This window comes from Lepidochelys kempii, chromosome 7 (assembly GCF_965140265.1).
Source record: "Lepidochelys kempii isolate rLepKem1 chromosome 7, rLepKem1.hap2, whole genome shotgun sequence".
Classification (NCBI taxonomy): Eukaryota; Metazoa; Chordata; order Testudines; family Cheloniidae; genus Lepidochelys; species Lepidochelys kempii.
Genome location: NC_133262.1, coordinates 34,190,071 through 34,217,807, shown reverse-complemented (window position 1 = coordinate 34,217,807; position 27,737 = coordinate 34,190,071). Strand labels below are relative to the sequence as shown.

At 50.4% G+C, this 27,737-nt stretch overlaps 1 long non-coding RNA gene, 1 other non-coding gene and 1 pseudogene across 10 annotated transcripts in view; 2 read left to right on the top strand and 1 right to left on the bottom strand.

The window, feature by feature from the left end:
- The window catches only part of LOC140914428 (uncharacterized), a 110,677-nt gene that overhangs the window by 80,146 nt on the left and 2,794 nt on the right, over positions 1 to 27,737 (bottom strand). For 6 of the 9 annotated variants that reach the window (XR_012159853.1, XR_012159849.1, XR_012159852.1 and 3 more), the window contains exon 2: positions 22,548 to 25,897. This is a non-coding gene — a long non-coding RNA (uncharacterized lncRNA). Of the gene's footprint in view, positions 1 to 14,260; positions 14,445 to 22,547; positions 25,898 to 26,078; positions 26,416 to 27,737 lie in introns of those variants that run through there. The other 3 variants (XR_012159854.1, XR_012159850.1, XR_012159856.1) reach the window with 3 other exon arrangements.
- Positions 7,218 to 7,392, top strand: LOC140915407 (U2 spliceosomal RNA; annotated as a pseudogene).
- LOC140915405 (U2 spliceosomal RNA) lies at positions 23,289 to 23,479 on the top strand. Its single transcript, XR_012160147.1, has one exon. It is a non-coding gene; the product is annotated as a U2 spliceosomal RNA (small nuclear RNA).

Below are 27,737 nucleotides of genomic sequence, written 5' to 3'. Positions count from 1 at the left end.
CCAGCAACTGGAGGCCCATCTCCCTCTGCTCCATGATGTACAAGCTCTATGCCAGCTGCCTGGCGTCGAGGATCACGGAGTGGTCGGTGAGTGGGGGGGCCATCAGCTCCACCCAGAAAGGCTTCATGTCCTGCGAGGGCTGCTATGAACAACTTCGTCCTCCAAACCATCATCGAAACGACCAGAAGGGCGCGGAGGCAGTGTACAGTAGCATGGCTCGACCTGGCCAACGCCTTTGGGTCCATGCCCCACCACCACATCTTTGCCACGCTCCAGGAGTTTGGGATACCAGAGAACTTCCTCCGTGCGATCCAAGAGATGTACGAGGGATGCAGCACCACCATTCGCTCGGTCGAAGGAGAGACCACCGAGATCCCGATCCGGAGCGGAGTTAAGCAGGGCTGTCCCCTCAGCCCCATCATCTTTAACCTCACCATGGAGCCGTTGCTGTGAGCGATCTCCAAGGGCGCAGACGGCTTCAGCCTCCACGGTGAGAGGGTGAGCGTCCTGGCTTACGCGGATGACCTGGTCCTGACCGCAGACGACCCAGAGAACCTCCAGCGTATGCTAGATGCCACCAGTCAAGTTGCCGACTGGATGGGGCTCCGCTTCAATGCAAAGAAGTGCACATCCCTCCACATAGATGGCAGTAAAAGGGACTCTGTGCAGGAGACAGAATTCCAGATCCAGGGCGAGCCCGTCATCCCCCTGGCAGAGGGGCAGGCCTACCGACACCTCGGCACAACGACGTGTTTCCATGTCCGACAGACACCCGAGGACACCATCCAAGAGATCCTGTAGGATGCCGCCTTCCTGAACACCTTCCTGATCCCCCGCATCTCGTTCGTCCTGAGGGGATCCACCGTGGCAAAGGTACCCCTCAACAAGGCGGACAAGATCATCCGGCAGCTGGTGAAGAAGTGGTTATTCCTTCCCCAGAGAGCCAGCAACGAGCTGGTCTATAATCACCCACAGGCATGGCGGTGCCAATGTCCCCCGCACGGGTGACCTGTGTGACATCGTGGTGATCACCCACGCCTTCCGCCTGCTGACGTGTCCCGACGCCATGGTGAGGAGCATCACAGCGAAAGCCCTCCATGACGCAACACAAAAGCGGATCGGTAGAGCCCCCTCCAGCCAAGACACCGCCAGCTTCCTGAGCAGTTCCCTGGATGGCAAATTCGGCCGAGACGGGGGCGACATCGCTTCACTGTGGTCCCGCGCCCGCAATGCCACGCGCCGCCTGGGGAAGCGCATCGGCTGCCGCTGGGAGTGGTGCGAGGAGCGCCAGGAGCTGGGAGTCCTGGTGCCGCAGATCAGGTCCGAGGGCAACACCATCATCACCCCGAGCGCCAGGGGCCTGCTGGAAAGGACCCTGAAGGCAGCCACCCACTCGCTGTACGTAGAAGCCCTGAAGCGCAAGCCGGACCAGGGAAAAGCCTTCGAACTGACCAGCAAGTGGGACGCCAGCAACCACTTCCTCGCCGGGGGCAGCTTCACCCGCTTCGCCAACTGGTGGTTCATCCACCGCGCCCGGCTCAACTGCGTCCCGCTCAACGGAACCGAGACAAGCGTTGCAGGAAGTGCGGCTACTCCAACGAGACCCTGCCCCACGTCCTGTGCAGCTGCAAGCCCCACTCCAGAGCCTGGCAGCTGCGCCACAACGCCATCCAGAACCGCCTGGTGAAAACCATCTCACCGTGCCTGGGGGAGGTCACCGTGAACTGCGCCATCCCCGGTACCGACAGCCCGCTGCGACCCGACGTGGTTGTCACCAACGAAACCCAGAAAAAGATCATCCTCGTTGACATCACGGTCCCTTTCGAGAACAGGACCCCGGCCTTCCGAGAAGCCCGAGCTCGGAAACTGGAAAAATACGCCCCTCTGGCCGACACCCTGAGAGCGAAGGGCTACGAGGTGCAGCTGGACGCCCTGATCGTCAGAGCCCTGGGCGCTTGGGACCCCTGCAACGAGTGTGTGCTGCGGACCTGCGGGATCAGTAGACGCTACGCACGGCTCATGCGGCACCTCATGGTCTCGGACCCCATCCAATGGTCCAGGGACATCTATGTCGAGCACATCACCGGCCACCGACAGTACCAGGAGGAGTGAGCCGGTACGACATTGTGCACACACTGTGGGAAAGAGACTGAGAGGCCTTCCCCATCGGACCGTATGAACTGGAACCGTAAACCCACTGAACATTAAACCCCACCAAATGAGGGTAGACCCATCCCCACCTCCGTATTCACTCACTATACCCAGCATACTGAACATAGCCGTTGCCCTGGTCTACACTAGGACTTTAGGTCGAATTTAGCAGCATTAAATCGATGTAAACCTGCACCCGTCCACACGATGAAGCCCTTTATTTCGACTTAAAGGGCTCTTAAAATCGATTTCCTTACTCCACCCCTGACAAGTGGATTAGCGCTTAAATCGGCCTTGCCAGCTCAAATTTGGGGTACTGTGGACACAATTCAACGGTATTGGCCTCCGGGAGCTATCCCAGAGTGCTCCATTGTGACCGCTCTGGACAGCACTCTCAACTCAGATGCACTGGCCAGGTAGACAGGAAAAGAACCGCGAACTTTTGAATCTCATTTCCTGTTTGGCCAGCGTGGCAAGCTGCAGGTGACCATGCAGAGCTCATCAGCAGAGGTGACCATGATGGAGTCCCAGAATCGTAAAAGAGCTCCAGCATGGACTGAACGGGAGGTACGGGATCTGATCGCTGTATGGGGAGAGGAATCCGTGCTATCAGAACTCCGTTCCAGTTTTCGAAATGCCAAAACCTTTGTCAAAATCTCCCAGGGCATGAAGGACAGAGGCCATAACAGGGACCTGAAGCAGTGCCGCGTGAAACTGAAGGAGCTGAGGCAAGCCTACCAGAAAACCAGAGAGGCAAATGGCCGCTCCGGGTCAGAGCCCCAAACATGCCGCTTCTATGATGAGCTGCATGCCATTTTAGGGGGTTCAGCCACCACTACCCCAGCCGTGTTGTTTGACTCCTTCAATGGAGATGGAGGCAATACAGAAGCAGGTTTTGGGGACGAAGAAGAAGATGATGATGATGAGGTTGTAGATAGCTCACAGCAAGCAAGCGGAGAAACCGGTTTTCCCGACAGCCAGGAACTGTTTCTCACCCTGGACCTGGAGCCAGTACCCCCCGAACCCACCCAAGGCTGCCTCCTGGACCCAGCAGCCGGAGAAGGGACCTCCGGTGAGTGTACCTTTTAAAATACTATACATGGTTTAAAAGCAAGCATGTGAAAGGATTACTTTGCCCTGGCATTCGCGGTTCTCCTGGATGTACTCCCAAAGCCTTTGCAAAAGGTTTCTGGGGAGGGCAGCCTTATTGTGTCCTTCATGGTAGGACACTTTACCACTCCAGGCCAGTAACACGTACTCGGGAATCATTGTACAACAAAGCATTGCAGTGTATGTTTGCTGGCATTCAAACAACATCCGTTCTTTATCTCTCTGTATTATCCTCAGGAGAGTGAGATATAATTCATGGTCACCTGGTTGAAATAGAGTGCTTTTCTTCAGGGGACACTCAGAGGAGCCCATTCCTGCTGGGCTATTTGCCTGTGGCTAAACAGAAATGTTCCCCGCTGTTAGCCACAGGGAGGGGGGAGGGTTGAGGGGGTAGCCACACGGTGGGGGGAGGCAAAATGCGACCTTGGAACGAAAGCACATGTGCTATGTATGTAATGTTAACAGCAAGGTTTACCCTGAAAGAGTGTAGCCACTGTTTTATAAAATGCATCTTTTTAAATACCGCTGTCCCTTTTTTTTTCTCCACCAGCTGCATGTGTTTCAATGATCACAGGATCTTCTCCTTCCCAGAGGCTAGTGAAGCTTAGAAAGAAAAAAAAACCGCACTCGAGATGAAATGTTCTCCGAGCTCATGCTGTCCTCCCACACTGAGAGCACAGACAAATGCGTGGAGGCAAATAATGTCAGAGTGCAGGAAAGCACAAAATGACAGGGAGGAGAGGTGGCGGGCTGCGGAGAGTAAGTGGCGGGCTGAAGAGAGGGCTGAAGCTCAAATGTGGTGGCAGCGTGATGAGAGGAGGCAGGATTCAATGCTGAGGCTGCTGGAGGACCAAACCACTATGCTCCAGTGTATGGTTGAGCTGCAGCAAAGGCAGCTGGAGCACAGACTGCCACTACAGCCCCTGTGTAACCAACCGCCCTCCTCCCCAAGTTCCATAACCTCCACACCCAGACGCCCAAGAACACTGTGGGGGGGCCATCGGCCAACCAGCCACTCCACCACAGAGGATTGCCCAAAAAAAAGAAGGCTGGCATTCAATAAATTTTAAAGTTGTAAACTTTTAAAGTGCTGTGTGGCATTTTCCTTCCCTCCTCCACCACCCCTCCTGGGCTACCTTGGTAGTCATCCCCCTATTTGTGTGATGAATGAATAAAGAATGCATGAACGTGAAGCAACAATGACTTTATTGCCTCTGCAAGCGGTGAGAAGGGAGGAGGGGAGGGTGGTTAGCTTACAGGGAAGTAGAGTGAACCAAGGAGCAGGGGGTTTCATCAAGGAGAAACAAACAGAACTTTCACACCGTAGCCTGGCCAGTCATGAAAATGGTTTTCAAAGTTTCTCTGATGCGTACCACGCCCTCCTGTACTCTTCTAACCGCCCTGGTGTCTGGCTGCGCGTAACCAGCAGCCAGGCAATTTGCCTCAACCTCCCACCCCGCCATAAACGTCTCCCCCTTACTCTCACAGATATTGTGGAGCACACAGCGAGCAGTAATAACAGTGGGAATATTGGTTTCACTGAGGTCTAACCGAGTCAGTAAACTGCGCCAACGCGCCTTTAAACGTCCAAATGCACATTCTACCACCATTCTGCACTTGCTCAGCCTGTAGTTGAACTGTCCAGGCTGCCTGTGTACGGCTTCATGAGCCATGGCATTAAGGGGTAGGCTGGGTCCCCAAGGATACATGTAGGCATTTCAACATCCCCAACAGTTATTTTCTGGTCTGGGAATAAAGTCCCTTCCTGCAGCTTTTGAAACAGATCAGAGTTCCTGAAGATGCGACCGTCATGTACCTTTCCCGGCCATCCCACGTTGATGTTGGTGAAACGTCCCTTGTGATCCACCAGTGCTTGCAGCACTATTGAAAAGTACCCCTTGCGGTTTATGTACTCGGCGGCTTGGTGCTCCGGTGCCAAGATAGGGATATGGGTTCCGTCTATAGCCCCACCACAGTTAGGGAATCCCATTGCAGCAAAGCCATCCACTATGACCTGCACGTTTCCCAGAGTCACTACCCTTGATATCAGCAGATCTTTGATTGCGTGGGCTACTTGTATCACAGCAGCCCCAACAGTAGATTTGCCCACTCCAAATTGATTACCGACTGACCAGTAGCTGTCTGGCGTTGCAAGCTTCCACAGGGCTATCGCCACTCGCTTCTCAACTGTGAGGGCTGCTCTCATCTTGGTATTCATGCGCCTCAGGGCAGGGGAAAGCAAGTCACAAAGTTCCATGAAAGTGCCCTTACGCATGCGAAAGTTTCGCAGCCACTGGGAATCGTCCCAGACCCGCAACACTATGCGGTCCCATCAGTCTGTGCTCGTTTCCCGAGCCCAGAATCGGCGTTCCACAGCATGAACCTGCCCCATTAGCACCATGAGGCATGCATTGGCAGGGCCCATGCTTTCAGAGAAATCTGTGTCCATGTCCTGATCACTCACGTGACCACGCTGATGTCACCTTCTCGCCCGGTATCGCTTTGCCAGGTTCTGGTGCTGCATATACTGCTGGATAATGCGTGTGGTGTTTAATGTGCTCCTAATTGCCAAAGTGAGCTGAGCGGCCTCCATGCTTGCCTTGGTATGGCGTCCACACAGAAAAAAGGTGCGGAACGATTGTCTGCCGTTGCTCTGACGGAGGGAGGGGTGACTACGACATGGCTTACAGGGTTGGCTTCAGGGAGCTAAAATCAACAAAGGGGGTGGCTTTACATCAAGGAGTATTTCAGGCAGGACTTCACAGAGGGTTCCAATAAGAAATGGTGCACCCAAGTTATTGTTCTTATTGGAAGAAGGAGGTTAGCCTGGCCTCTGATTGATACATGGCTAGAGTTACCTCGCTGCACCTTCTCTGTGAGTGACTGCACTGTGACCTAGAGGAATGAGTCCCCTACACAGGGGAGGGAGGGAAACAAATGAGTACAAAACAAATCTGGTCTATTTCTTGTTTTGATCCACTCCATCTATCTTTTACATCTTTGGCTGGCAGCAGACGGTGCAGAAGGACTCCATGCCATCCACATCTCATGGCTGCTCAGCAGAAGATGGTACAGTACGACTGCTAGCAATCCGTATCGCCTGCCTGCTCACCATAAGACGGTTCAATAGGACTGACTGCAGGACTAAAGAGAATGACCTGGTCAAGTCACTCCAAATTTAGTCCCTGCACCCATGTCTGCCCAGGCGCTCCCAGCCAACGTGGCCAGGAGCACCTCGGACACGACGAGGATGCCTACCAGTCGTACTGCACCGTCTGCTGCCAGAAGGCAATGGGTTGCTGCTACTGTGTAGCAATGCCGTACCGCGTCTGCCAGCACTCAGGAGACATACTGTGACGGTTACCTGAGCGGGCTCTATGCTTGCCGTGGTATGGCGTCTGCACAGGTAACTCAGGAAAAAAGGCGCGAAATGATTGTCTGCCCTTGTTTTCACGGAGGGAGGGAGGGAGGGAGGGAGGGAAGGGGGGCCTGACGATATGTACCCAGAACCACCCGCGACAATGTTTTAGCCCCATCAGGCATTGGGATCTCAACCCAGAATTCCAATAGGCAGCAGAGACTGCGGGCACTGTGGGATACCTATCCACAGTGCAACGCTCCAGAAGTCGACTCTAGCCTCAGTACTGTGGAAGCACTCCGCTGAGTTAATGCACTTAGAGCATTTTCTGTGGAGACACACACACACTTGAATATATAAAACCGATTTCTAAAAAACCAACTTCTATAAATTCGACCTTATTCCGTAGTGTAGACATACCCGTTGTGTGGATAACTTACCCCATATCTCGATGTCTATACTCTGACCGGTTAAACTTTTCCCCCAGTCGGGGAGATTGCAGATTATTATGTGATCCTTGCTCCACCAGCTCCTAAATCGAATTTTGCATCCCTTGATAATCTGTACCTTATCCCCGGACAACCAGAAACTTTCAACATTATCTTAATAAAATTATTAAATCTGTTCTTATCAGATATTAAACTGATATGTCCTCTATCTCAGGACTATATATTAAATGGATTTTTGGAACAGGGAGATGGAATAGGAGCTTGCTCCATCCACTCCACGCATCGACCTGGTATTGCAGTACCTCCAGGAACGGTGCACCTCCCCCCTGGGGAGACTATTGTGGTTGAAAAACAGACTCAGTTGAAACTGCCGTTTAAACCGGTCTTTACAACATTTTTATTCTCAAGCATTCAATCTTTTCGCTTATTTATCAAAGTTTCTGTTGTGAGTCCGGAGAGGTGTACTAGAGAATTATTTAAAAAGCTGGGACTCTACTTTGCGCAGTGAGTACTTTCAACAGGAGGAGGCATGAATAAGGGTTTATCAGGGAGATACTTCTTTATATACATGTGACCTTCAATATTATAAAAAAAAAATTGCATTATGATTATATAGACAGGTCCTATTCTTCTCCCCACCCAACAGATGGTCTATGTGTTTTGGTTTGTAAGCTCAAGTGAAGGCAGTAGGTGTGGTACTGCACCCAGGGGCCCCCATCCTCTGTAATAGACGTTCAAAACACTCATATTTAACTTCTGGTTCCTATGATGTGGCTTGGGACAGGACACTTCAGGTGGCTGCCCCTTTCAAATTGCTCTGCAGAGCGAAGATTAAACTATTTACCTCCTCTCTGAGGAGTGTACATTATGCAGTGTTTGTGATGTGCTTTACAGCTGTGAAGGGCTCAGTGTTACTCTTCTGTGAAAGGTTTCAGAGGGGTAGCCCTGTGAGTCTGTATCAGCAAAACAACGAGGAGTCAACGAGAAACCGCAGCGCTGGAATTAATTTGCAAACTTGACACTATCAAATTAGGCCTGAATAAAGACTGGGAGGGGCTGGGTCACTACAAGAAGTAATTTCCCCTCTGTTGATATTCACACCTGCTTGTCAACTGTTGGGAATTGGCCTCGTTAGCCCTGACTCCCCCCCACCCCCCCATCTTTTCATGGGCTGTATATTTATACCCGCCTACTGTATTTTTCACTCCTTGCATCTGATGAAGTGAGCCCAAATAAATGTTTTCGTCTCTAAGGTGCCACAAGGACTCCTCGTTGTTTCTTCTGGGAAAGGCTGGTTTGTGGCAATTGATTTATCCCAGGCAGGTGCTCACACTTACAGCGCTGCAGCTGGGCCCCTGAAGCATTTAGTGGAGAGGCTACCTGTGCCACTGAAAGAGCTTCTCCCGTCAGCATAGGTGCTTCCCCTCCCAGAGAAGCGGTAGCGCTCTCCCTAGGAGAAACCAGTCTACACGGGGGGGGTGAGCGGGGGGCTAGGTCGATATAATGCGTCGCTCAGAGAATGCATTTTATAGCAACATACGCTGGAAGCCTAGACCAGAGCTCAGTGAGAGAGTTGTTTCCCCCTCCCTTGCAGTTTTTTGTTTTTCCACCAAGCTTTGAAATCAGAACCAGCAGGTGGCGCCAGAGCTCCACAGCCCCAACCCGGGGCGGGAGGGGGAGAGAGAAGAGCGAGCACGCGCGCTGCCAAAATGAAGTGAGCTCTGGAGACTGAGCAGAGCTGGCAGTTGGGACCCACAAAACCTGCAGTCTAAAGGCTTGTCTACATGGAGGAATTGACTGGCCACCTAGAAGCAGAGTAAGCACTGCGCTGTAGCTCTTCCAGTATAACCCCCGGACACGGGGACACTGTTCCAAATAAAAACAACTTTATTCCCAAAAATGACTACTCCGCTTCCAAAGCTATTCCGCTATGGCCATGGCAGGAACTATTCCCATGCAGGCAAGCACCTAAAGCTGCAGGGCTCCCACGTGATGGAGTTGATAGCTTTGGCATGTTCACTGGTGCCCCACTGGAAGAAACTGCTGAGGGCAGTGTTGTATTCTCCCTCTCTCCAGCCATCAGGCCTGCATGCCAACATAGTCCAACACGTTACTTGGCTCCGTACAGGGGAAAATGGATGAAATTCTATGACCTGTGTTACACAGGTGGTCAGATCAAATGATCCCATTGTCCCTGCTGCCCTTAAAATCTAGGAATCCATTGTTGCAGCTTTACCTTGTCTGAGAGGCAGCAAAAGGAAGGGAGGGAAAGGCAAAGGAACCTTTGAGATGACAAAAAAAAAAAGGAGTACTTGTGGCACCTTAGAGACTAACCAATTTATTTGAGCATGAGCTTTCGTGAGCTACAGCTCACTTCATCGGATGCATGCCATGGAAACTGTAGCAGACTTTATATATACACAGAGAATATGAAAAAATACCTCCTCCCACCCCACTGTCCTGCTGGTAATAGCTTATCTAAAGTGATCATCAGGTGGGCCATTTCCAGCACAAATCCAGGTTTTCTCACCCTCCACCCCCCCCACACAAATTCACTCTCCTGCTGGTGATAGCCCATCCAAAGTGACAACTCTTTACACAATGTGCATGATAATCAAGTTGGGCCATTTCCTGCACAAATCCAGGTTCTCTCACCCCCTCACCCCCCTCCCAAAAACCACACACACAAACTCACTATCCTGCTGGTAATAGCTCATCCAAAGTGACCATTCTCCCTACAATGTGCATAATTAAGGTGGGCCATTTCCAGCACAAATCCAGGTTTTCTCACATCCCCCCCACCCCCATACACACACAGACTCACTCTCCTGCTGGTAATAGCTCATCCAAACTGACCACTCTCCAAGTTTAAATCCAAGTTAAACCAGAACATCTGGGGGGGGGGAGGGGGTAGGAAAAAACAAGAGGAAATAGGCTACCTTGCATAATGACTTAGCCACTCCCAGTCTCTATTTAAGCCTAAATTAACAGTATCCAATTTGCAAATGAATTCCAATTCAGCAGTTTCTCGCTGGAGTCTGGATTTGAAGTTTTTTTGTTTTAAGATAGCGACCTTCATGTCTGTGATTGCGTGACCAGAGAGATTGAAGTGTTCTCCGACTGGTTTATGAATGTTATAATTCTTGACATCTGATTTGTGTCCATTTATTCTTTTACGTAGAGACTGTCCAGTTTGACCAATGTACATGGCAGAGGGGCATTGCTGGCACATGATGGCATATATCACATTGGTGGATGTGCAGGTATACGAGCCTCTGATAGTGTGGCTGATGTTATTAGGCCCTGTGATGGTGTCCCCTGAATAGATGTGGGCACAATTGGCAACGGGCTTTGTTGCAAGGATAAGTTCCTGGGTTAGTGGTTCTGTTGTATGGTATGTGGTTGTTGGTGAGTATTTGCTTCAGGTTGCGGGGCTGTCTGTAGGCAAGGACTGGCCTGTCTCCCAAGATTTGTGAGAGTGTTGGGTCATCCTTTAGGATAGGTTGTAGATCCTTAATAATGCGTTGGAGGGGTTTTAGTTGGGGGCTGAAGGTGACGGCTAGTGGCGTTCTGTTATTTTCTTTGTTAGGCCTGTCCTGTAGTAGGTAACTTCTGGGAACTCTTCTGGCTCTATCAATCTGTTTCTTTACTTCTGCAGGTGGGTATTGTAGTTGTAAGAAAGCTTGACAGAGATCTTGTAGGTGTTTGTCTCTGTCTGAGGGGTTGGAGCAAATGCGGTTGTATCGCAGAGCTTGGCTGTAGACGATGGATCATGTGGTGTGGTCAGGGTGAAAGCTGGAGGCATGCAGGTAGGAATAGCGGTCAGTAGGTTTCCGGTATAGGGTGGTGTTTGTGACCATTGTTTATTAGCACTGTAGTGTCCAGGAAGTGGATTTCTTGTGTGGACTGGACCAGGCTGAGGTTGGTGGTGGGATGGAAATTGTTGAAATCATGGTGGAATTCCTCAAGGGCTTCTTTTCCATGGGTCCAGATGATGAAGATGTCATCAATATATCAATATGGAATATTGGTGGAATAGATTGTTTAGCGTAGGATTGCCACCCCACCCACTCCCCTTTGGACAAGCAAGTACACACAGAGGACAGTGTTTGCCAACGCTCAGAACCCTACAGACAACTACAGAGAGGAAACCCACGGACCACCACACCTATCTTCACAGATCCGGAAATCACCCCAGAACACACCAAGCAATCTGTTGTCTACTGGCAGGCACTCAGATACCACAGAATATGCTCTGAGGAGACAGTCCGGGACAGGCACCTTAACACACGCAAAACCGCCTTCGCCAAAGGGGGACACCCCACCACAGAAGTACATCGCATCATGGAATGGGCCACCCAGATACACCAAGGAAACGTGCTTCAATACAGAAATAAAACCCCCACCGACCGCACACCCCTAGTGGTCACCTACTACACCCTACACTGCAACCCATATGGGGTAACAAACAACTAAAACCCATACTTGATAGAAACCCCATCCTGAAAGAAATCTTTCCTGAACCCCCACTTCTGGCCTTCAAAACAACCCCTAATCTCTCCAAGCTCATCATCAGAAGCAAGCTCCCCACAGACCAGGACACACCAACTCACAGCAGCACCAGACGCAAAACCTGCAGACACATCTCCACTGCTACAATGATCAGCACACTCCACAACACACCTTTCAAGATCCATGGGTCCTACACATGCCAATTCCAATCACAACATGTGGTTTACCTCATCCAGTGCACTAAATGCCCCAACAACAACTATGTGGGTGAAACCAGAGAATCACTATGCTCACAAATGAACAGGAAAACGAAAGGACAAGACCACCACATCATCGGTGGGTGAGCACTTCTCACAGAACAATCACTCTTGTATGTGATCTATCAGCCCTCATCCTCAAAGGAAACCTGCACAACATTTTCAAAAAGATGGGCCTGGGAGTTGAAATTCATAACTTTGCTAGACACTAAAAATCCTGGACCGAACAAAGATACTGGGTTGATGGTTTATTTACTACAATCTGTAAACCACTAACAGCCTCCCCCAACTGCTTTCTCCTCCGCCCCTTTACTTTCTTTCCTGTGACGGGAGGAGTGTTAACAGGCCACTTCACCTTGAAGGGGCCCTTGAAATGTGCTAACTACGCTAAACAAAAAAAACCCACCAACGCTCAGGAAAAACAGAAGTTTAACTATGAAAAGCGCCCGTGTGAACAGCGGGGTGTGTGCAGGAGCTGCTGCTGCTGCTGCTCCTTGGGGATGGAATTGCTGGGTCTGCGGGAGAGCTCTCTCCTGCAGACAAACAGCAGCTACGCTGCGCGCCTGTTGGTGCCACGGCTGCAGCGGATTTTTCACATCCCTGAGCAACGCAGTTATGCCGATGTAAGTCTGTAGCGTGCACCTGGCCCTACTCTTGTTTACTTTTGCCAATGCGAAATACACTGTTGGCACTAACCATTTATTCTTGGCACACTTCTCTCTGTCCGCCCCTCCCCCCAAAAAGGAAACCTAAATCACCCAAAGGGAAGGGCTAAAATTAGCCATAAATGAGACAGACACAGGAGCTTAACAAACAATAGACACGTCCCAACAACTACAGCCAGAATAGTCCCCTTACCACACATCTCTGTGGGCACTCACCAGGATCGTCGTCTTTCAGAGCTCCTGCCGCTACTCCCCTGCTGCCAAAGACTGAATTACCTCATCCCCATAGGGAGAATCCCAACTTAAATAATACCCCAGGCGCCTCCCCTTTCCCCACCAGCTCTTGGGAGGCCACAACAGCCATAAAGTAGAGGTAGCAGGGACAGATCAGCTCATTTCCAGGACACCACCAATACAAGGAGGAACTGGGACCTATCTCCTTGGGTAGTTTATGCCTGTAGTTAAGCAGGACAGGTCTTGGCTGTGGATCTGAAGACTGGTTTCAGAGTAACAGCCGTGTTAGTCTGTATTCGCAAAAAGAAAAGGAGTACTTGTGGCACCTTAGAAACTAACCAATTTATTAGACCATAAGCTTTCGTGAGCTACAGCTCACTTCCTCAGATGCATATCGTGGAAACTGCAGCAGGCTTTATATATACACAGAGAATATGAAACAATACCTCCTCCCACCCCACTGTCCTGCTGGTAATAGCAGGAAGACTGTGGATTTAAATCACACCCATGAAACATGTGCGACTGAAAAAACATGCACATGTATAAAAGTTAGCCCCCGGGGAGGCCTGGTGTAACTGCTGGCTTCATTTCAAGTGGGAGAAAAGGAAGGTCTAGTAGGTAGGGTACTGAACTGAGCCTGGGAAGTCATTGGTTCTATTCCTAACTCAACCACAGAGGCCCAGATCGGACCTCAAAGGTATTTAGATGCTTAACTCCCACTGATTTCAATGCGAGTTAAGTGCCTAAATACCTTTAAGAATCTGGGCCAAGTTCCCTAGGTGACCCTGGGCTCGTCATTTAATTTCCCAGGGCCCCTATCAAGGAAAAACAACACTTCCCCACCTCACAAGCAGTGCAGCGATAGAATCACGAGGTGCACAGAGACTGCGGCGGCGGGGGCCGGATAAGTACCTCGACCGATTGCGGTTTACCTGGATTCCTTAGGGCAGTCCCAGGATCACAGACAACCCAGGAGCTGTGATCAGGTAACAGGGTTTCCTTCCTTATTCACCTTCACATCGGAAGGGAAACAGAGCGAATTCTGAGCCCCTCAAGTCACACCGGAGTCAGGTCCGGCCTCCCCGATCTCGACACGGAGCCGCTGCAGCTGCCCCGCGGCAGCACTTCAGCTTGGCCACTCAGCGGGGCGGCAGGGGCGGCTCTCCCGCCGCTGCCCTTCATCCACCTCCCCGAGCGATGCCAGCAGAGGTGATGGGGGACGAGTTACGGTCAGGTGCCCCCCCCCCCAGATTTCTGCCAGGGTTTGCTGGCACCGCTCGGCCACATGCTCGCCCCCCCCCCCCAGCAGCCGGCGCCTCCGAGCTGCGCCCCCCACGTAGGAGCAACAGCTGGGAGGCCGCTGCTTTCCGCTGGGGTGGGGGAGGAGAAGAGTCTGCGAGCCAAACTTTGCCATTGTCCCCCCCCGGCATGGGCAGGTCCGGGCGGCAGGGAGCGAGAGGTGCGCGCTCCACCGCGTGTCTCCCCCCGGGAAGTTGGTCCAATGGCAGCTGGGACCTCACCTACCTCCTGCTCCGAAGGGAGAATTCCAACGGCCAAAGCGGCTCCCCCGGGACCGAGCCCCAGGCCGGGACCCTGTGGCCAGGCTCTGTCCCCGCAGCGCAGAGCGTGTCTCTCGCCGGAGACAGAGGGGTCTGGTCAGCCAGAGCGCCGGCGCCCACTGGGGAAGCGGGGCCTCCTCACAGGGCGGGTAGCCCGGGCTCAGCCACCTGGCGGGGGGCGGGGTCAGAGGGCGGGTAGCCCGGGCTCAGCCACCTGGCCGGGGAGGGGCGGGGTCAGAGGGCGGGTAGCCCGGGCTCAGCCACCTGGCGGGGGGGGGGATCTCCCACAATATTCTTGTCAGCAAGTTAAAGAAGTATGGGCTGGATGAATGCACTATAAGGTGGGTAGAAAGTTGGCTAGATTGTCGGGCTCAACGGGTAGTGATCAATGGCTCCATGTCTAGTTGGCAGCCGGTGTCAGGTGGAGTGCCGCCCCAGGGGTCAGTCCTGGGGCCGGTTTTGTTCAATATCTTCATAAATGATCTGGAGGATGGTGTGGATTGCACTCTCAGCAAATTTGCGGATGATACTAAACTGGGAGGAGTGGTAGATACGCTGGAGGGCCGGGATAGGATACAGAGGGACCTAGACAAATTGGAGGATTGGGCCAAAAGAAATCTGATGAGGTTCAATAAGGATAAGTGCAGGGTCCTGCACTTAGGACGGAAGAACCCAATGCACAGCTACAGACTAGGGACCGAATGGCTAGGCAGCAGTTCTGCGGAAAAGGACCTAGGGGTGACAGTGGACGAGAAGCTGGATATGAGTCAGCAGTGTGCCCAGCCTCGCCCATTCTGCCTGTGACCCCACCCCTTCCAGGGGCCCGGAGCCAGGCCCCTGTACCGGTAAGACTTTTAAGTTACTTTCACCCCTGCAGAGAAGAAAGCAGTTGCGGGAGGTTGTGAGTGGTTTACAGATTGTTGTAAATAAACAATAAATCTAATATCTTTATTCAGTCTATGATTTTTAATGTCTAGCAAAGTTATGAATTTAAACTCCCAGGTCCATCTTTTGAAAGTGTTGTGAACGTTTCCTTTGAGGATGAGGGCTGATAGATCACATACAAAAGTGATTGCTCTGCGAGAAGTGCTCACACATAGGTAATGTGGTGTTCTTGTCTTATTATCTTCTTGTATGAGTTCATTTGAGAGCATAGTGATTGCCTGGTTTCACCCACTGTAACACTGTGTACCTCAAAATAGCACCCTCTGACCCCCATATTCATCATTCATGCGTGATTGTGATATTTCATAAGAAGCATGCCATGTAAGATATCATATGAAAGGTCACAATCTGCTGATACCCGTTGTTCTGTCCAAATATGTACATCATTAGTGTGTATGAAGTTATGGGATTTAGCTGTAGGGTTGTTACTGAAATACGTTTGGGAGTCTCTCCTGAAATACGTTTGGGAGTCTCTCCTGCTAGGTGATGAACCACTCCCAGGAGGGTGTTAAACGGCCATTAATCAACAGGGGAGGAGTAATCAAGAGGTTGACAATTCAATGACAATTGTGCAAGCACCACACAATGGGAACCGCTTAACTCTATGACTCAGTTGCACAAGATCACACTAGGGGAATTGCTCAACCCTGTGACTCAACAAAGCCCACCAGGACATGTCTGCGCAAGTGCCATCTAAGCACATGGACCGAGGATATAAAATAGGGACAGTGGCATCATGCTTTTTGCCTTTCTCTTTCCCCATCTACATTAGAAGCAACAAAAACGCCAGAAAGACAGAAGACTTCAACTGAGGAGACTGGTCCCAGGTTAAAGAGAGAAATTTGTGTATTAAGAACTGTAACAGTCATTGGGGTGAGAAAATTGCTTGATCTAAATACTGCCTAGTGTAATAAGGTTGTGTGCTTATCTTTTATTTTCTTTGGTAACTATCTCTGACCTTTTATGCCTACCACTTGTAATCACTTAAAATCTATCTTTCTGTAGTTTATCAACCTGTTTTATAGTTGACCTAAAACAGTGTGTTTTGCTTGAAGTGCTTGGGAAATCTCAGCTCAGGTTACAAAGGCTAGTAGTGCATGTCTTCTCCACATTGAGGGAAGTATGGTAATAAACATACTCCGGTCAGGCTTCTGACCAGGGCAAGATGGTACAGCTCTAGACTGTAAAGCTGGGAGGAATTGGCTGGTGCTTTTATCTGTGTGATTTGTGAGTGCCTCTGGGAGCATTCAGAGCAATACAGCTGGGTGTGGGGTTTGCTGATTCTCACAATGCTTTGCTAGTGACAGACAGCACAAATGGAGAATTAAGTGGGCACAGCAGTACCCCAGTACCAAGCGCCAAGCATTGGCAAACACTGTCCTATGCGTGTACTTGCTTGTCCAAAGGGGAGTGGGTGGGGTGGCACCAGTGGGTTTTGGAGTTCAGAGAATATCAGGTGGGTGGGGCTTTTGGCACCTTGCAGGATCAAGGCCTTTGAGTGTATTTATAATATAAATAGAAGGAGGGTGTGTATAAATATGTTCTCGCTGTCTGCACACATATTTTAAAATTCTGCATATTTTATTAGTCAAAATAACACTATAATGACAGGTAACCTGTCATTACGCAAGGCACTGCAGTTAGCCGTATGGAGTGGAAATCTATCAACTGCCTGAAAAAACTTGTACAGATACAGACAGACATCATCTTCCTTTCCAAATGCAAACAGATGGACATCGTACCAAAAGGACTGAAGGTAAAAAATCCATTACAATCTACATACCACACAGACTATGCTGACAGCTTGTGCCACACGCTCTCTAAGAAACTGCGGAATCACGTGATCAACATCCTCTACAGCAAACAGGGAAAGATTAAGAATGAGCTCTCAAAAAGGGATACTCTCATAAAAAAACAACCTTCCACACAAACTTCCTCGTGGCTGGACTTTACTAAAACTAGACAAGCCATTTACAACACACACTTTGCTTCTCTACAAAAGAAAAAGGACACTAAACTTTCTAAACTACTACATGCCACAAGGGGTACAGCAATGGTTCCCTCAACCCACCCAGCAATATTGTTAACCTATCCAACTATACTCTCAGCCCAGCAGAAGCAGCTGTCCTATCTCGGGGCCTCTCCTTCTGCCCCTCCACCCCCACGAACATGATACAGTTCTGTGGTGACCTGGAATCCTATTTTCGACGTCTCCGACTCAAGGAATATTTCCAACACACCTCTGAACAACATACTAATCCACAGAGACCTCCCTACCAGCACTACAAAAAGAAGGATTCTAGGTGGACTCCTCCTGAAGGTCGAAACAGCAGACTGGACTTCTACATAGAGTGCTTCTGCCAACGTGCACGGGCTGAAATTGTGGAAAAGCAGCATCACTTGCCCCATAACCTCAGCCGTGCGGAACACAATGCCATCCACAGCCTCAGAAACAACTCTGACATCGCAAAAAGAAAAGGAGTACTTGTGGCACCTTAGAGACTAACCAATTTATTTGAGCATGAGCTTTCGTGAGCTACAGCTCACTTCATCGGATGCATGCCGTGGAAACTGCAGCAGGCTTTATTTATACACAGAGAATATGAAAAAATACCTTCTCCCACCCCACTGTCCTGCTGGTAATAGCTTATCTAAAGTGATCATCAGGTGGGCCATTTCCAGCACAAATCCAGGTTTTCTCACCCTCCACCCCCCGACACAAATTCACTCTCCTGCTGGTGATAGCCCATCCAAAGTGACAACTCTTTACACAATGTGCATGATAATCAAGTTGGGCCATTTCCTGCACAAATCCAGGTTCTCTCACCCCCTCACCCCCCTCCCAAAAACCACACACACAAACTCACTCTCCTGCTGGTAATAGCTCATCCAAAGTGACCATTCTCCCTACAATGTGCATAATTAAGGTGGGCCATTTCCAGCACAAATCCAGGTTTTCTCACATCCCCCCCACCCCCATACACACACAAACTCACTCTCCTGCTGGTAATAGCTCATCCAAACTGACCACTCTCCAAGTTTAAATCCAAGTTAAACCAGAACATCTGGGGGGGGGAGGGTAGGAAAAAACAAGAGGAAATAGGCTACCTTGCATAATGACTTAGCCACTCCCAGTCTCTATTTAAGCCTAAATTAATAGTATCCAATTTGCAAATGAATTCCAATTCAGCAGTTTCTCGCTGGAGTCTGGATTTGAAGTTTTTTTGTTTTAAGATAGCGACCTTCATGTCTGTGATTGCGTGACCAGAGAAATTGAAGTGTTCTCCGACTGGTTTATGAATGTTATAATTCTTGACATCTGATTTGTCAAGTATATGATGTCAACTCTGACATTATAATCAAAAAGGCTGACATCACTTTCTAAAAGCCCTTACCCTCTGATCCCACTGAGAGTTACCAAAAGAAACTACAGCATTTGCTCAAGAAACTCCCTGAAAAAGCACAAGATCAAATCCGCACAGACACACCCCTGGAACCCTGACCTGGGATATATGCTATCTACTACCCAAGATCCATAAACCTGGAAATCCTGGGCGCCCCATCATCTCAGGCATTGGCACCCTGACAGGATTGTCTGGCTATGTAGACTCCCTCCTCAGGCCCTACGCTACCAGCACTCCCAGCTACCTTCGAGACACCACTGACTTCCTGAGGAAACGACAATCCATCGGTGATCTTCCTGATAACACCATCCTGGCCACTATGGATGTAGAAGCCCTCTACACCAACATTCCACACAAAGATGGACTACAAGCCGTCAAGAACACTATCCCCGATAATGTCACGGCTAACCTGGTGGCTGAATCATAGAATCATAGAATATCAGGGTTGGAAGGGACCTCAGTAGGTCATCTAGTCCAACCCCCTGCTCAAAAGCAGGACCCATCCCCAATTAAATCATCCCAGCCAGAGCTTTGTCAAGCCTGACCTTAAAAACTTCTAAGGAAGGAGATTCCACCACCTCCCTAGGCAACGCATTCCAGTGTTTCACCACCCTCCTAGTGAAAATTTTTTTCCTAATATCCAACCTAAACCTCCCCCACTGCAACTTGAGACCATTACTCCTTGTCCTGGATTTGTGCTGGAAATGGCCCAACTTGATTATCATACACATTGTAAGGAGAGTGATCACTTTAGATAAGCTATTACCAGCAGGAGAGTGGGGTGGGAGGAGGTATTTTTTCATGCTTTGTGTGTATATAATAAGATCTTCTAAACTTTCCACAGTATGCATCCGATGAAGTGAGCTGTAGCTCACGAAAGCTTATGCTCAAATAAACTGGTTAGTCTCTAAGGTGCCACAAGTACTCCTTTTCTTTTTGCGAATAACACTATAGAATCACACCAGAGTCACTTATTTTGTAATTGATTTCAAAATACCTGTCGGCAACTATGTCTGCCACAATCCACACACACACAAATTCCCCCAGGAAGGAAACCCCTATGACAAACCAGCTTCTGTTTCTCTTCACCCTCCCCAGCAGAGCCCAGCGTGGGGGCCATGCACCCACACCCTCTTCCCGCAGAGCCCAACTGCAGGGCAACCTCCAGCCCAGATACTCAAACCCCCACCCCACCAAAGCCCAGCTGCAGGGCCCCCCCAGCCCAGACACCCGCACCCCCTCCTCTGCTGCCCAGAACCCTGCAGTTCCCTCCCCTGGCACTGACTTCTATTTGCAAGGTGGGCTCTGCTGGGTCCCGTGCGCCCTAGTGGAGGGCTCTGCAGCCCATTTCTTGGGGGGAGGAAGGGGAAGGAAATTTTGCACCTAACATTAATTTCTACGCAAATTCTGCATTGCGCAGTGGTGCAGAATTGCCCCAGGAGTAAGAGTTAACAGATCAAAATGCAGTTTGGGAAGGACATTGAGGATGTGTTCCAGCTTTGTGGGTCATCCAAAAACGAAGGTACCCAAAAAAAAGTGGACACGTGGCAGAATTGCCCAGCTGCCCTGAAATATTATTGGCCAACAGCTGAACTCAAATTGCAGGGTCAAGGCCCATTAGAATTTAACTCCTCACCCTTTGAATTCAACTGTTGGCAATTCCGCCAAGAGTCCACTTATTTTTGAGTACCTTCATTTTTGGATCCCCAACTTCTGAAGATTTTGTCCAGATTTCCCTTTTTTTGAGGTTTTGCTTTTATATATAAAGTGCCTGGATTGAAGTTCAACAGCTGTAGACATTACAGCTGAAGGCATTTTTAAAAGCAACATCTGATGACTGATCTGCTCCAGGCACGATCTCAATCAAGATTTGCGGGCCTATAGTTCTCATTATAATTATATAGCTCACCAAAGGTTATGCTCAAATAAATTGGTTAGTCTCTAAGGTGCCACTAATACTCCTTTTCTTTTTGCGAATACAGACTAACACGGCTGCTACTCTGAAACCTGTAATTCTGTGAATGTTTCCCATCTTCCAAGCAATGTTCTGTAAAAAAAAAAATAAAAAAAAAATAAAAAAAACAGGCCATATTTTTGGTGGTTCATTTTTCTAATGTTGGTGTTTAAATATCCCTCTTTCTTGTAGATGCTTAGGCATGTGAGTAACTTTAAAATTCAATGGCCTAGATGAGGGGTCGGCAACCTTTCAGAAGTGGTGTGCCTAGTCTTCATTTACTCACTTTAATTTAGGGTTCATTGATAAACAAAAGTGATTTTATTAATTATAAAAAGTAGGATTTAAGTGGTTTCAAGTAATAACAGACAGAACAAAGTAAGTCACCAAGCAAAATAAAGCAAAAACACGCAAGTCCAAGCTGGACTGCGGTCTGGAGTTCCGTCCGCCGGCTCCTGCCAGCCAGGATCCCAGGTGTCGGCCCCGCTCAGCCCGCTTCCGGTCTGGGCTCCCGGCCCTGCCCGCACAGAGTGGGTACCTACCTTCTCCCTGGTTCTAGCCCATTCTGTTCCTCTCTCTCTCTGCACTGAGCTGAGGGTGGGAGTGCACTGAGCACAGACAGGGCTGGAGGTGAAGGAGGAGGCTGGGGGTTTGGGGAGTAGGGTCTGGCCAGGAGCTAGAATGAGGGAGGGGGCTCAGGGTTGGGGCAGGAGGTTTGGGTGTGGAGTGCTCACCTGGGCAGCTCCCATTTGGTGCGAGGGGTGCAAGTGGGAATGTGTGGTGGGGGGGTACAGGAGCTTCCATTTGGTGCTCAGGGTGGGGGTGGAAATGTGGGGGGTGCAAGAGTCAGGGCACGCTAGGGCTGGGGCTGTGTGCGGGGTGCAGAAGTCAGGGCAGGAGGCTGGGGGCATGTGAGGAGGGTGCAGGAGTCAGGACGGGGGGGGCTGGGTATGTGTGCAGGGCGCTGGAGTCAGGGCTGGGGTCGTGGGGGGGTGCAGGGGTCAGAGCAGAGGGCTCACGGCAGGGGGCTGGAGGGGGTATGCCCTGATTCCAACCCCCCTTCCCCAAGGCCCAGTCCCCGACTCTTCTCCGCCTCCTCCCCGGAGCAGGGAGCACGCTGCGGCTCCCCCTCCCTGGCAAGGGCCATCCGCTGATCGGGGGCCTGGAGGGAGGGGAGGCGGGGCGGGAAGCCAGCCCGCGGGGGGAAGAGGGGAGCTTGCCTGCCCTGCCGCAGCAGCCGGCAGGACCAAGCTTGTTCGCCCTGCCGCGGCAGGGGACTGGGGTGGGGGGCGGAAAAGAGCGGGCCGGGGCGGGCAGGAGTTTTAAGGGCAGGCTCCTGCCTGCCGGGTCCCGGCCGCCCGCCGCTCAGCCCGCTGCCCGCACGTGGGTTTATTGGGCTGGCGCCCTAAAGTTGACGCGGTCCACAAGCTTGTCTTGGGTTAGGGCTTTTTAACCTGGTGCATCTGCTGCGCATGTGCGGTAATCAGCTGCCGACTTGATTTTTTTTCCAGGCAACAAAACCAAAGTTCTCTTTCTTGCGCACGTCAGCTAATGTGACACCGTGTCAGACACGACCGTGTTTGCAAAGTGCGGAGGCAGGTTAAGAGAATGACAACCTGATTCGAGTGCCCCCGAGACCTTTCCACTGAGCGGCACTAGCTGTGCGGGCGGGCGCGCGTCTCCCACCGCCCCCGCGCTGGCCACACCGGTGCTTCTGTCTGGGAAACGTATGTCGGGGGGTCGGTGTTTTTTTCACACGCCTGACCAACAAACGTTTTACTGACGTAGCCTCAGTGAAATGCAACCCAAACTCTGTTTCAATTACTTTTATGTGGAGTACTAAAATACTGGTTTTGCTTATTTATTTATTCCTTGAGTGCCTGGGAGCCCCAGTGAGGGAGGAGGCCCCCATGGTTCCAACACAGAACAAAAAGACACAGAGGGCTTACCTACAGATCCGGTCTGACCCTCCCTCAGTAATAGCCTGCCTGTTATCTGCAGAATGACCATCATCCCTCAGCTGTGCGGAGCGAAGAGCAATAATCTTGCAGCGCCTCCCATCCTGCCTTGTGCCCTTTACACCAAGACACAAACCTCTCTTTCGCTAAATTGTCTCTCTTCTGTGCTGGGACTACAGACTTGTTGGCGTCGGGTGTTCAGGCTCAGACACTTGAGCAGGGTAAATATCAGGGCTTAATTCGTGCCAGGGCTTCCCAGGGCTGAGCCCCAGGACATCTAGGCTTGGCAGTTGACAGTTCTGGCATTTCGGGGTTTGCTGCATCAACCATGAATGTAAAAAAAAAAATGGCTTGAGTCACGTGTGCTGCAGGGGGCGCAAGCAGGGCACCGAGTCTAAACTTGCAACGATAGGGTTAGCAACCCGATGTCGTCAGCACGTTGCAGCGAAGGGGCCGGCTTCATGCAAATAGAGAGTATCTTTCAGGCAGAGAAACGAGTGACAAGGCGACAGCTAACAAGCTGGAGGAATTTATTCGTTTTGAAGCTGAATTTTCAGGCAGGAGGCGGTTTGCTTTGACTGGTAAAAAGGGAGCGCTAAGGCAAAGGAAGTAGGATTAGATTTGAAGTGGTCAAAGAATTACTATGGCGTTAGTGGCGCTCAGCGGCATCTGTCACCGTCATCTAGAGAGCTGTAGGAATGGGAGGGCTGCATAATTGTTGAACGAAAAAGTATCGCTTCTCGGCCTTTTGGCTAAGATCAAGTGTAGTATCTGTTCTTATCAGTTTAATATCTGATACGTCCTCTATCTGAGGACTATATATTAAATGGATTTTTGAAACAGGGAGATGGAATAGGAGCTTGCTCCATCCACTCCACGCATCGACCTGGTATTGCAGTACCTCCAGGAACGGTGCACCTCCCCCCTGGGGAGACTATTGTGGTTGAAAAACAGACTCAGTTGAACTCTGCCCTGTAAACCGGTCTTCACAACAGTTTTATTCTCAAGCATTCAGTCTCTTGGCTTATTTATCAAAATTTCTGTTGTAATTTTGTGAGTCCAGAGAGGTGAGGTGTTACTAGAGAATTATTTCAAAAGCTGGGACTCTACTTTGCGCAGTGAGTACTTTCAACAGGAGGAGGCATGAATAAGGGTTTATCAGGGAGACACTTCTTTATATACATGTGACCTTCAATATTATATATATATAAAAAAATTGCATTATGATTATATAGACAGGTCCTATTCTTCTCCCCACCCAACAGACCCGGTCTATGTGTTTCGGTTTGTAAGCTCAAGTGAAGGCAGCAGGTGTGGTACTGCACCCAGGGGCCCCATCCTCTGTAACAGACGTTCAAAACACTCATATTTAACTTCTGGTTCCTACGATGTGGCTTGGGACAGGACACTTCAGGTGGCTGCCCCTTTCAAATGGCTCTGCAGAGCGAAGATTAAACTATTTACCTCCTCTCGGAGGAGTGCAGTGTTTGTGATGTGCTTTACAGCTGTGAAGGGCTCAGTGTTACTCTTCTGTGAAAGGTTTCAGAGGGGTAGCCCTGTGAGTCTGCATCAGCAAAACAAAGAGGAGTCAACGAGAAACTGCAGCGCCGGAATTAATTTGCAAACTTGACACCATCAAATTAGGCCTGAATAAAGACTGGGAGGGGCTGGGTCACTACAAGAAGTAATTTCCCCTCTGTTGATATTCACACCTGCTTGTCAACTGTTGGGAATTGGCCTCGTTAGCCCTGACTCCCCCCCACCCCCCCATCTTTTCATGGGCTGTATATTTATACCCGCCTACTGTATTTTTCACTCCTTGCATCTGATGAAGTGAGCCCAAATAAATGTTTTCGTCTCTAAGGTGCCACAAGGACTCCTCGTTGTTTCTTCTGGGAAAGGCTGGTTTGTGGCAATTGATTTATCCCAGGCAGGTGCTCACACTTACAGCGCTGCAGCTGGGCCCCTGAAGCATTTAGTGGAGAGGCTACCTGTGCCACTGAAAGAGCTTCTCCCGTCAGCATAGGTGCTTCCCCTCCCAGAGAAGCGGTAGCGCTCTCCCTAGTAGAAACCAGTCTACACGGGGGGGGGGGGTGAGCGGGGGGCTAGGTCGATATAATGCGTCGCTCAGGCAATGCATTTTATAGCAACATAGGCTGGAACCGTAGACCAGGGCTCAGGGGCTCGAGAGTTGTTTCCCCCTCCAGCTTTGAAATCAGGACCAGCAGGTGGCGCCAGAGCTCCATCGCCCCAACGGGGGAGGGAGGGAGAAAGAGAAAGCTGCCAAAATGAAGTGAGCTCTGGAGACTGAGCAGAGCTGGCTGTTGGGACCCACAAAACCTGCAGTCTAAAGGCTTGTCTACATGGGGGAATTGACTGGCCTCCTAGAAGCAGAGTAAGCACTGCGCTGTAGCTCTTCCAGTATAACCCCCGGACACCGTTCCAAATAAAAACAACTTTATTCCCAAAAATGACTACTCTGCTTCCAAAGCTATTCTGCTATGGCCATGGCAGGAACTATTCCCATGCAGACAAGCACCTAAAGCTGCAGGGCTCCCAAGTGACGGAGTTGATAGCTTTGGCATGTTCACTGGTGCCCCACTGGAAGAAACTGCTGAGGGCAGTGTTGTATTTTCCCTCTCTCCAGCCATCAGGCCTGCATGCCAACGTAGTCCAACACGTTACTTGGCTCCGTACAGGGGAAAATGGATGAAATTCTATGGCCTGCGTTACACAGGCGGTCAGATCAAATGATCCCATTGTCCCTGCTGCCCTTAAAATGTAGGAATCTATTGTTGCAGCTTTACCTAGTCTGAGAGGCAGCGAAAGGAAGGGAGGGAAAGGCAAAGGAACCTTTGAGATGACAGCCCCTCCCCAATAAATGGCACATTTTCCAATACTTAAATATCAAACTGGGAACCCCCAGAGTCTTAACAGTCTCGGTCTCTTCTTCACAGAGCTACAGCAGACCTGCCCCTCAGAAGCTCTTTGGATTCTAATTTCCCCAGTGACAGATTTATATTCAGAGCGCATGCCGCGCAGGAACAGGGATAAGCAGCTCTCCAGCACATCACACGATAAGGCAGTGGAAACGGAACCTGACTTCTCTTTTCTGTTATGGGGATCTTCTCCTGCATGCGCCACAGAAAGTCACAGGGTGGTAGATTCAGGAGATAGGAACAAACAACTGGAACACATGGCATTGTGCAAAATATGCACCTTTCCGGATGTACTGAGCTCTGCTCTGCCAGGGAGACGGAATAGGAGCTTGCTCCATCCACGCCACACATCGACCTGGTACTGCGGTACCTCCAGGAACGGCGTACGTCCCCTCCGGGAAACTACCAGTGAGGAACGGGGGGCGGGGGAGGAGAGAAAAAGAGGGAAAAAAAAATTGAGCTGTGTGTTGGCTTAGGGTGTGGTGTCTCTCTTTGTAAGATGCAGAGCTGCGGTGGGGCACCAGCCTGTGATTTAGGAGATCTGGGTGCAGTTCCCTGCTCCACCACAGACTCCCTTTGTTACCTTCGGTAAGTCGCTTCGCTTCCCTGTGCCTCAGTTCCCCACCTGTAAAGAGGGAACAACAGCCAGGCCCTGCAGATTGCGAGGGGCTCAAATACTATTGTAATGGGGATCCACTAAGTACCAAAGACAGGAGCTAGATCCTGTTCCATCTCACGGAGCCGGACTGATACCAGATGACTGGTTGAAAAGCACTATTGATAAGGGAAGTATTCTCACACTTGCAGAGTCTGAAAGACCAGCATTGTTCCAAGCGCATATGTTAATTTTAGATTTCTGCATCTTCCCCTCCCAGAGTCAGTGGGGGCCAAGGAGCTCCGTGGCACCAAGGATTCAAGTTCTACAACAAAAACTGCAGGCAGGAAAGAGGTAGGCGAGCAGAGTTACGGGGTTGGAGCCTTTATTAGTAGTAGTATTAATATTAATAGGACAGTAGCACCTGGGAACCCAGTTGAGGTTACGGATCCATTGTGTCAGGCACAGCACAGACATAGCTTGAGAAGCAGCCTTTGCTCCACAGACCTTAGTCTGTTCCCCCGGCTCCTTTGAGCGGGGCAGGGGGACATAAAACTAGATATCAGACTTTTCCAGGTTAGAAAAATTAGGTGAGTAACACCTTCTGCACTTGGGGGGATGGGAGAGAATGCTGTGGTGATCTTCCTGTATAGTTACGCAGGGCACCGGCACCCACCAGTCACTGATCTTTTACCTAAGAACAAAATAGTTCAGTTGTCCCCTAAACAGAACAACCCCTCTGAAACCCAAACATGTGGTCCCACTCCCACTTAGGTTCAGAGAACAACTAGAAGAGTCTTTATTGAGCTTTGCATGCAGTTGAGTAGCTTTCAAACATTCCTTGCTACCTGCTAATAACTTCTGAGAAGTGAAACCAGTCAGTCCACTGGCTTCTCTGCAGCCGAATAGCCACAGAGGGCTCTCAGGTCCCTTTCCTCCAAGCTGCTTCTTTGACTTTACACAAAAACAATACAAAGGAGTTCCCTGCAATTCCACTAGCCCTGTCTCCAACTGTGGCCAGTACCAGCTGTCGACAGAAAGGTGGGAGAAGCCCCAGAATGGGCAACGGTGGAATAAGGTGCCCACAGGTAAGTTTCTCCCCCTCCCCCCAACCCCATTACTCAGGTCTACACAGAAGTGTGTTCCATTTGATAACCTGCAGAAATGTCCCTCTGACCAACAAGAACGCTCTCCTTACATTACAAATACACTCAAAGGCCTTGATCCTGCAAGGTGCCAAGAGCCCCACACACCAGATATTCCCTGAACTCCGAAACCCACTGGTGCCACCCCACCCACTCCCCTTTGGACAAGCAAGTACACACAGAGGACAGTGTTTGCCAACGCTCGGAACCCTACAGACAACTACAGAGAGGAAACCCACGGACCACCACACCTATCTTCACAGATCCGGAAATCACCCCAGAATACACCAAGCAATCTGTTGTCTACTGGCAGGCACTCAGATACCACAGAATATGCTCTGAGGAGACAGTCCGGGACAGGCACCTTAACACACGCAAAACCGCCTTCGCCAAAGGGGGACACCCCACCACAGAAGTACATCGCATCATGGAATGGGCCACCCAGATACACCAAGGAAACGTGCTTCAATACAGAAATAAAACCCCCACCGACCGCACACCC